Raw genomic sequence first — 9,027 nt, forward strand, 5'->3', positions numbered from 1 at the left:
CCGAACTAAGTATGCCTCTTATGAATTGACGCTATTTCCGGTGAATCACGGCAGTTATATCCGATCCGTTCACAAGGAAGAAGTGGTTTATGCTGTTACATCCTGTTAGAGTCGGTTCTCTTTTTACTATAAGTTCTCGAGTAGTTTCGCACGATAGCGCCACACAGCACACAGCAGATGTTGGCAGATATTGGTTTTGTTCTTGCGAGGCTTGAAATTTTCATGAAATACTTTGCCCACGGCTGTATATGTTTTTTTTTTTTTTGGTAATCTCGGCTTGTCTATGACTTTTTACACTATGGCATTTCCTTGTATGACACCTGCCTATAATCATGGCACATTAGCTATCTGTAAAACGATGACGCGCATAGGAAACGACGGGTCAATGACATATCACAGTCACTCACCTGCCATGCAGGATCACCTATTATTGAGTTGTGAATGATGGGCGTGCAGCGGATTCACGAGCAAACGAGTGAATATAATTTATGCAGAAGTCCACGACATTTCTCTCCGCGTATCGCTGCCGCCGACAAGAGTGCGACAGTTGTCCTGTGCAGCGCAATGCAGTCAGGGATTTAAAAGAAAAAAATCGAAAACTGAGTAATAGAGTCGATAAGAACCTAGGACAAAGCCAGACCTCAAACAATATTCATGCATCTGCCGCACAAGTGGTGATTTCGTTCCAGCAGTCTAATGTAAACATGAACCAGCGGTGAGATATGTCCAGTGCGCAGTCAAAAACAAATATATTAGTTTAGTCTGCGCTGTGTGAAAACATTGTTCCGTTTATTTCGCGTACTGGTCTATAATTATCGATAGGAAAGAGAGTTAAAAAAGAACCCAGCATTATGTTTGCATTGTTCGAATTTCGCGCCAAAACCTTGGCAAGCTTTTACAACGAACTGACGTCAGAGACTTATTACTTTGTTCATATTGAGGGAATTTGTGGATCACGAAAAAGTTGTGGGAGCTTGCCGAGTTCAGCATTCCTGTTTTTAGCAGCGCCATAATGATATTTGCCGCTAAAATTTCAAGGCTCCGGCCAACGTTTTTAAAACGTAGGCTCCAATCCAGCACAGCATATGGCTTCGAGGAAAGGCGGTCCGCGCGAATTTCAAGGTATCGTCAACATGCTTTGTTACGCTTAGGCCAGCGGGCCCTTAGGCAGGATATCGTCTCGGTAGATGTGACCCTCCCTCCCCCTTGCGCGTATTGGTAAGAAGGGGAGGGGCAAGGGCTTTTTTTTTTGGTACCCCGGACTCCCATGAAAATATCCAACCACTGTTATTCTCTATGTCTCTTTCTTTTTACTTTATTCGTGAAGTCTTTCCTTCAGCGTGAGAGAGACTGTTCGGGTGTTGGAAGTGTGGAATGTATATCTCGCCGTGTTGACAACTCTTAAGGCCTCACCACATCTACCCGTTGCAGCGCGTCAACGCGTCGTCTTTTTGCCGCGGCGCAGCACCCACTCCCATGTGGAGAGAGAAGGCGCGCAGCTTGGCGTAGTCACGAGCATTCTCTCTCTCCACATAAGAGAGGGTGTGGCATCGCGTCAAAAAGCCGCGCGCTGCAAAGGGTACGTGTGGTTAGGCCTTCGAGGCATGGACTCCGAGATGGCGGGTGCGCACGCCCGTCATCTCGTAGGCCATTATCGAGGCATAGGCCTGCGCGCCGGGGGAGAGAGTGGAGGGTCAAGTGAGCTCTATCCAGGGAGAATTCTTGCTCCGTGGCTCTATCTATACCTACACTAGTCCTGTACTGTTTATGGCTATGAAGTCCTTCAACGATAGTGGTGGAGGCCGATAGAAAGAGAGAGAAAACATTGGATCGTATAACCAAAGCATGTGGGACAGATGATATCGGCGACCACCCTGACCCTTTGAACCAAGGCCTAATGGAGAAGGTAAATTTATGGAGAAGGTAAATTTATAAATGGAGAAGGTAAATTTATGAATGGGGAAGGTAGGACGGGTAATATATCTTGCGTTCCAAGAACTGTTTAATCCCCCGTCTATTTAGCCCCCGGAGACCCATCACGAAAGGCAGGCCTTCGTCAGAAGGCTTTCATTGGTTCATTGTCATTTTTGCAACTGCGTTGAATCGATCATCTAAGAGAAAAGGGGAAGAGAGAAAGTGTGGGAGAGAGACTGGTATGTAGTCGAAACTGTCGCACACATCCGTGTTTGCGACTGTAACGCTCAATCGCTGGCGGAACGGGCTAATCGATGTATCCATCGATCACGCGGCGTCGTTAAAAACTTATTTCGCTACGTTTTACTGGCGTCGAAAAATTTTTATAATGGTTCTTTCTTCTTTGTCTTTTTTAATCGCTCTCCGTGAAGCCTTTGATGCGACAAAAGAGATCGTTAAGTTGTTCGTTCGCCTGGGGATCAGTCATTTCGGGGTCACGACCTCTGGACATTCATGAAGCCCAATGACCTATAGATATAAATTGCTATATATTAAACAGAAGGAAAGAAAATGGGGCCAGATACGCAAGCATTCGCCCACTTAGTCAAAAGAGAAAAAGTTGTGCAACGCTGTGTCACAGTATAGCTGGTGGGCACCCATTTGGTCCTAGATTCCTTTACTCTCTTACCTGCGCCTCTTTCGCACCTATTGATATACTGCGCTATATACGCATTTTTTTTTCTTTCTTTGTGTCTGTTTCTTCCTATCTCTTTACCTGTCTTTCTGCCTTTCCTTCCCACTTATTACAGCGAAAGCTGTTATGAGGTCACAACTCGGGTCAAGCGCAGTTGTCCGGCGCCGCCGGTGTCCTGGACCACATCGCGTGAAATGAGAAACAAAAAACCTAGCACCAAAGACACAGTGGGGCTGGAGCCCGGGTCCGATAGGCGCCAGTCCAGTATTCTATCGCTGAGCCATGCCGGTGCTTGGCACTTGATGGCAAACTTGCCTTAAGGAGGCTTGATGTCGGGAAAGCAATCGCGTTAATACGACTTATAAAGCGTTCTAAAACAGCGAAAGAACAAGCAGTCGTCGCACAATGCGAATAGCGTAACGTGTGACGGTCGTCCAATGCTCCAACCCATTGCAAAAGCTTGTTTTTGTTCGGCTATTAACTGTGGCGCATACCTACTTCAGACATATCATTCCTCATCGTCATCAGCCACTGCATGAACAATTCGCACAGATTTCTTTGCGAGTGTTTAGCAGATACCACGCTTCTCAGAAGATTGACGAAAAATAGCATAGCGAATGCCGGCCTACTGCCCAAAAAGTTTTATTTATAATGCCGTAGTGGGTATCAAGCAAATATGCTTGCAGTATATAGTTACCCAATGAGTGTTTAGAAAAGACTCTGAAATGCCGCTCTTCTAGCTTTTGCTGTCACTGCTGCGCCTCCCGCCTGACGTTTCTCTATCTCTCTCTATCTCTGTAGTCGCTCTCCCCTTCTATCCTTTTCTTTCTTCCCTTTATTCGTTCTCGTTTTCCTTTCCTCCACTTTCTTTTGTCGGCTTCTTGCTACATGGTCCGATGTGGTTGGGATGCTCACCTTCTAATCGTGGACACGCGGATTCGAATCTCTCCTAGTGTGTGTGTGTTTTTTTTTAGATGCGAAGCAGCTCACTGACTAGCCTGTGTAACGCTGTCCGCCCGTCTCACCGTGCCAACGCGCCGTGTTTCCCCCGTTGCAGTGGTTTGAACGATGCCAAGTAGACCAAGTCGCAGCTGTGCATTGACTTCATTCTCTCCCTCATACGCAGCAGCTGCCGGCAGATGCTCTTCCACTCGCTCGCAACTAAAGCCCTAGAACTTTCTTCAATCGCAATGCACTTCTCTCTCGGTTTACTCTCTCCACCACCCGCAACGCTCGACCGCACGTCGAGTGGAAACACTCTTTCGGCTCGTTTATCTGCGATGAAGCTCACACGAAACCCAACCCACCTCCCGTGTCTTTGCGTTTTGAATAAAGGTTCACTCGAGTAAAGGCTACATCGAGTTTCGCTTAGAACCGCTATCTTCCAGCACCCGCGTCAACGCCCGTTTCAGCCGAGTCAATGGCTCTTCCAGCACCCGCGTCAACGCCCGTTTCAGCCGAGTCAATGGCACGCGCACCGCCGCTGCTTCGCATCCCACCATGGTTTGCTTTGGAAAGATGTTCCGTATTTTTTTCCTCGGCTTACTCTATCTTAATAATTTTCTCGGTGCTCATTCTCTCGCCCATCAGAATTATTGCATCCCACGCCGGACAAATCGGCGCGCGCTTTCTGGAGGCGAAGGAAAAGAGAAACAACAGCAAGAAGAGAGCGAGAGCTGGTTCATTATCGTGATCATTTTTTATTTACGACGCAGGGAAAACCTCGAGAGTGACAACTTTGCCTTGAAAGAAAAAAAAAAAACGTGTGGCGAGTGATATATCCGCGAGAAATCCGCGCTGAAGTTGTTTAATTAGCTCTCATTGAGTTAAGTCTCATTCAGCTCATTTTGTGCGCTTGTTTCGTCTTCTTTTTTTTTTTCATTGGCGATGGTACGAATTACTCACCCTTAATTGGCTCTCGCGAGTCATCGCTTCAAGCTTGCTTCTTCTTTTGCTTTTACCTCCCATCTGTGGCTCATGACTTCCGGGTTCATACCTAATTAACTGTCGGTAACATTTATCGTTTAAGTTCACTGAATGAGGTATCACTGAATGGGTTCACTAAATGGGTTTTCACTGAATCAGGTATCCACGAAAGGCGATATCACTCTTGCTAGATGAAACACCCATTTATCCAATGGCAGCCGCACGCATTTTTATCCCTGAAAAAAAAAAATGCGTCGCAATTTCCTTCTACCGTTTCCTCCAGTGGTGTCGTACTGTCATCTACCACACCTCTGAAAATCCGGGAGTTATAACTTGCTCTCAACAATCGAAACAGTGTCATATATCAGCTTCAGCTTATTTCTGTTGTTTATAAAAGTACAGAAAGCTGCTTGCGCGAGTAGGTATCTTACTTTCTGCTGCGTATTGTAGATATCTCTTTCGTTAAAAAAATTGTGGTGTATGTGAATTTTTGTATTATCTCGCACGTGCGCTTTTCAGCTGGTCGGGGTGTGTACGTGGGCGCTGCCTTTTTACTAATGAATTGAGTTGTGAGTTCGGCCATGTTCGGTCATGTTTATCGTCCTTGTTCAAGTCTCTGTCTGGTGTGTGTGCTGGAAATTTTCTCAAAATGTATTCGATTGTATCACTTAACTCGTAATCAGAATCGGCACTTCAAAGGCCTTCAACACCCCCACCCCCCTTAAAAAAACAAAAAAAAAAGAGAGAGAGAGAGAGAATACGTCTACCTACGGGCCCGCTATTGTGGCATACGTTGCATGGGATCGTGTAGCACCCTCATTTGATACATACACGTTTCGAATCCGTAAACCCATGCTATTTGGACAAACTGCCACCTTTCGAGTGAAGGGGCCCGAGAAAAGATTATCAAAACACGGCCACTCCGTTGCAGACTGTGGCGTGAGAGGAGGTTCAACATTAGCCCTAACGATGGGGGTATGACCCAGGCACAGGCTGGGGTACTTTTGAGCTAGGGTGCCTACTTCTAAGCTATAGGGTATCCACTGATTTTCTTTCAAGCAATAAAGTTGTGCTTGTGTTCCTCCCGCTCTTCAAATCGGCACGTAGACACTATCACTGCGAAGCAACAATGCATGTCGCTCGCGTCGGCAGAAAGGTTGGAATGTTTGTCAGGCTTAGAAAGGTGCTGACATCAGTGAGAGAAAATAATAAATAAATGTCTCGCCACAACAGCGAAGCAATGCATGTGATAGCAACATATTCTAATGTTATATATTAGCAGAAATCGTACAGGTCGGGTCTGTGCGTTTATATAGTTCTCAATTGTGTCTAACGAAGAAAACGATCCCTTAAATGTACACTTTCCTTCATGTTATACGAAGCTTCCTTGGACCAGATCGTAACTAAAATGCCGGTGTATGGCGATAAGCCCGCTACAGGGAAATAATCGGCTTTCACTCAGTCGACATGCATAGGTCTCGACACGAAGCGGTGACTGCACAGAACGTTACGAGTCGTTCGCTGATGTCTGCCGACCGCGCCATTACGATAAAAGTTCGCACTGCACACAAAGCAACACGCGGCATCCACCACCCATTCCTCGGGATACCTTCATGCTGCTTCATCCAGCGAAAGACGTTTGCTCTATGCGTGAGGAAAGCAGTTGACGGCAGGACTCGCCCGCGGGTTGATGTAAATGAATCGCGCCCTCTGTGCGACGGAGCTAAAGCCAGCTCGTTTCACCTGAGCTGCATTCGTCGTCAGTACCTGAGCGTTTTTCCTCGCGGGTAGACATACACTGCAAAGGGCAACTTTAATATCAATTTTATCTTTATACGGAATATTACGGCGAAGGCAAAAACCCATAGATATTATCAATAAGTAAAAATAAATGAATAAATAAATAAAAAGACGATATTAGCACGTGTACTAGCGATCCTTGCAAGCACACAATCACTGCGCATTAGGTTGCGGCCTTTTTTCAATGCACAAAATAATCGCCGATTGAAGATGGTCTGTGATATATCACAATTGATCTCGGGTATATATTTTAATTCGTTTTAGCTTTTACGAACTTTTCTCCGCGGTAATTGCAACCGGCAGAGCCCAACTTCTCACTCTAATTGATACGGCTGCGTGATACGAACTTCAAGAATTAACTGTAGCCCATTTGTTGCAGTCCCTGGGTAAAAATGCGCATGTTCTCAGCATCCAGAAATAAGCAATTGTGAAATCCATCATTGCTGTGCTGGAAAATTGGAAGTGTATTTATGGATGGTGTACTCCAGAAGTGTACGGACATATCTGGAACTAAATCAAGCTTGTAGAGGCTGCTAAGGTGTACATGAGGTGATAAAAAAGAAAACTCCCCCCCCCCCCCCCCCTGTAGACAAATATAGGAGCATGGGTGTGCGCAAATGAGGAGGGAGGGGCTTCTTGGTCACCTTAGAAACACCTGGGGAGCGAAGTCTGCCCAATATACTGACCTAATACGGAGGCGGGGGTGGGAGGGTAAGGGCGCCAAGCTAGACCCATATATTGACATAACAGGTAGAGGGAACGCTCCGACGCGCCTACGCCCCCCCCCCCCCTGCCCTGCTCCCCTCTTGAAGGGGGACCCTGTGCATGCATAAAGGAGGAAGAGGGGTGGGGGTGATCGTTACCATCGCAATTTGCATAGGTATATATGCGGTGTTCGAAGAATAAACTTTTGTTGTGAATCAGCGCTCTTCATGCGCCCTTCTTTGTCTGGTTTCTCGTTTTGCTTCTAATATGTCCTACCAACACGCCCAGGAAACCACTTCAGCTTCTTTTAGAGCTGGCTTCTGACAAACTTCAAATTTGCGGAAAAGCCTGCTTCGGTAAATAAAAAGGCAGACAAAAAAAAAACGTTGGCAAGCCATCAGGCAGACGTCATCGTGTTTGCGGGAGTGCGAATTTACATTGCTGTGCTGCAATATGCTTTAGTTCTTGGTATAAGCAGCTTTGCTACGTGCGCAGCCCCGTCTGTGATGTACAGTCTGCATTTGTTTCTCACCGTTCTTTCATAACTAAATCAGTTAGTGAGTGCCCGTCCCAGACTACTCGCTTTTTTTTTCTGCACTCTACTTTTATTTTTCGATGATGCACTAACTCACCCAGCAACACATTCTCTTACCACAACTCCTAGTTATCCCTTCGTCTTCCATGAGGGTTCAAAAAGCCCTAATCGACAGCCAATTATTGGCAGTGCGGGAATCACCAAACCCAAGGGCCAGCCTCTACATGTTCTTTTTAACCTCTTCAAGAAATGCTAATGAGAAACAATAAATCAGTTGTTCAAGAAATTGTTCTCTTAGAAGTCTACCGTCATTGATAGTGTAATCATGGGCATGGTTTCAGGAGAGAAATATAAGTTGAAACTTATAGTTTTGAATGACTCGTCAAAACCCTAACATCAGTGCATCACTGTGAGGTTACCGATTTCTAAGTACAAGTGTTAGTCTTTGACCACGTTTACTGAACAAAAGTTCTCAAAAGTGGCCAGGGTAAGTCTCTGGCTCCTTTAAAATGCAATAAATCTGATTGCCATTTACAAGCAGTTGAAGAATCATATAGTGAGCTAAGTGCAGCATATTGTAGAGTAGATGGGAGATTTCTAAGCAGGCATGACAATGGCTTACCAATTTTCTCGCTGCTGAGCTCGAGGTTGTGAGTTCGATTCCCCGCCATGGAGACAGTATGGCTGTCTCCGTGGCGGGGAAAATGGCCACCTGTGCGCCTAGATTTAGGCGCATGTTAATGAGCCCCAAGCGATTGAAATTGATCCGGACGTAAGTAAAGCCCCTCAGGATTTTTACTTCAATTTCTTAAGTTACACAGTTTGGTTTGTGCTTTAAAAGGACATGAAATTAAAACCACGAGTCAGCTTAGATTGATAAAATGTACAACTCTAATGTTATTATTGCACCATCATTGGCCTATTAATTGAGGAGAGAACACAAGGGGTCAGAATGTAATTTTTAAATTTCACACCTACATCCTCGCGCGTGATGTAAAAGATTTCAAAGTGTATTTTTCTTGGCAAAATTGGCTCAACAGCATTTCCTGAAAGTTGGTAAGTGCACTTTTCTTATTTTGGTGACATTGGCTCAAGAGCATTTCCTGAGAGTTGGTACACTCTGTTTATGGCCCTCTCGAAATACGATACACTTCGCTATTACCAATCAGGCACTGCCCTAGTAGACGCTATCAAAATGCAGGACATCGCGGCATTCGGCGCGGGCATTTCAAAGTGGCGTTGACACCAAAATCTTCTTTTAGCTCGCTTTCTTGCCTGACAAGCTTGGTATTGCGTGAGAGAGTGATATACTAATATGATAAAAACAGTCTCTCTCTTTAGTGTCTCTTTAATGTACAATGCTGTAAAAACATACGACCTCACAATAAGATCGTGCAGGTACTTACAAGCTGGCACCATACATCTTTTTCCCCCTTTTTTTTGGCATACCAAG

The sequence above is a fragment of the Rhipicephalus microplus genome, chromosome 10 (assembly GCF_043290135.1).
Source record: "Rhipicephalus microplus isolate Deutch F79 chromosome 10, USDA_Rmic, whole genome shotgun sequence".
NCBI classification, from domain to species: Eukaryota; Metazoa; Arthropoda; class Arachnida; order Ixodida; family Ixodidae; genus Rhipicephalus; species Rhipicephalus microplus.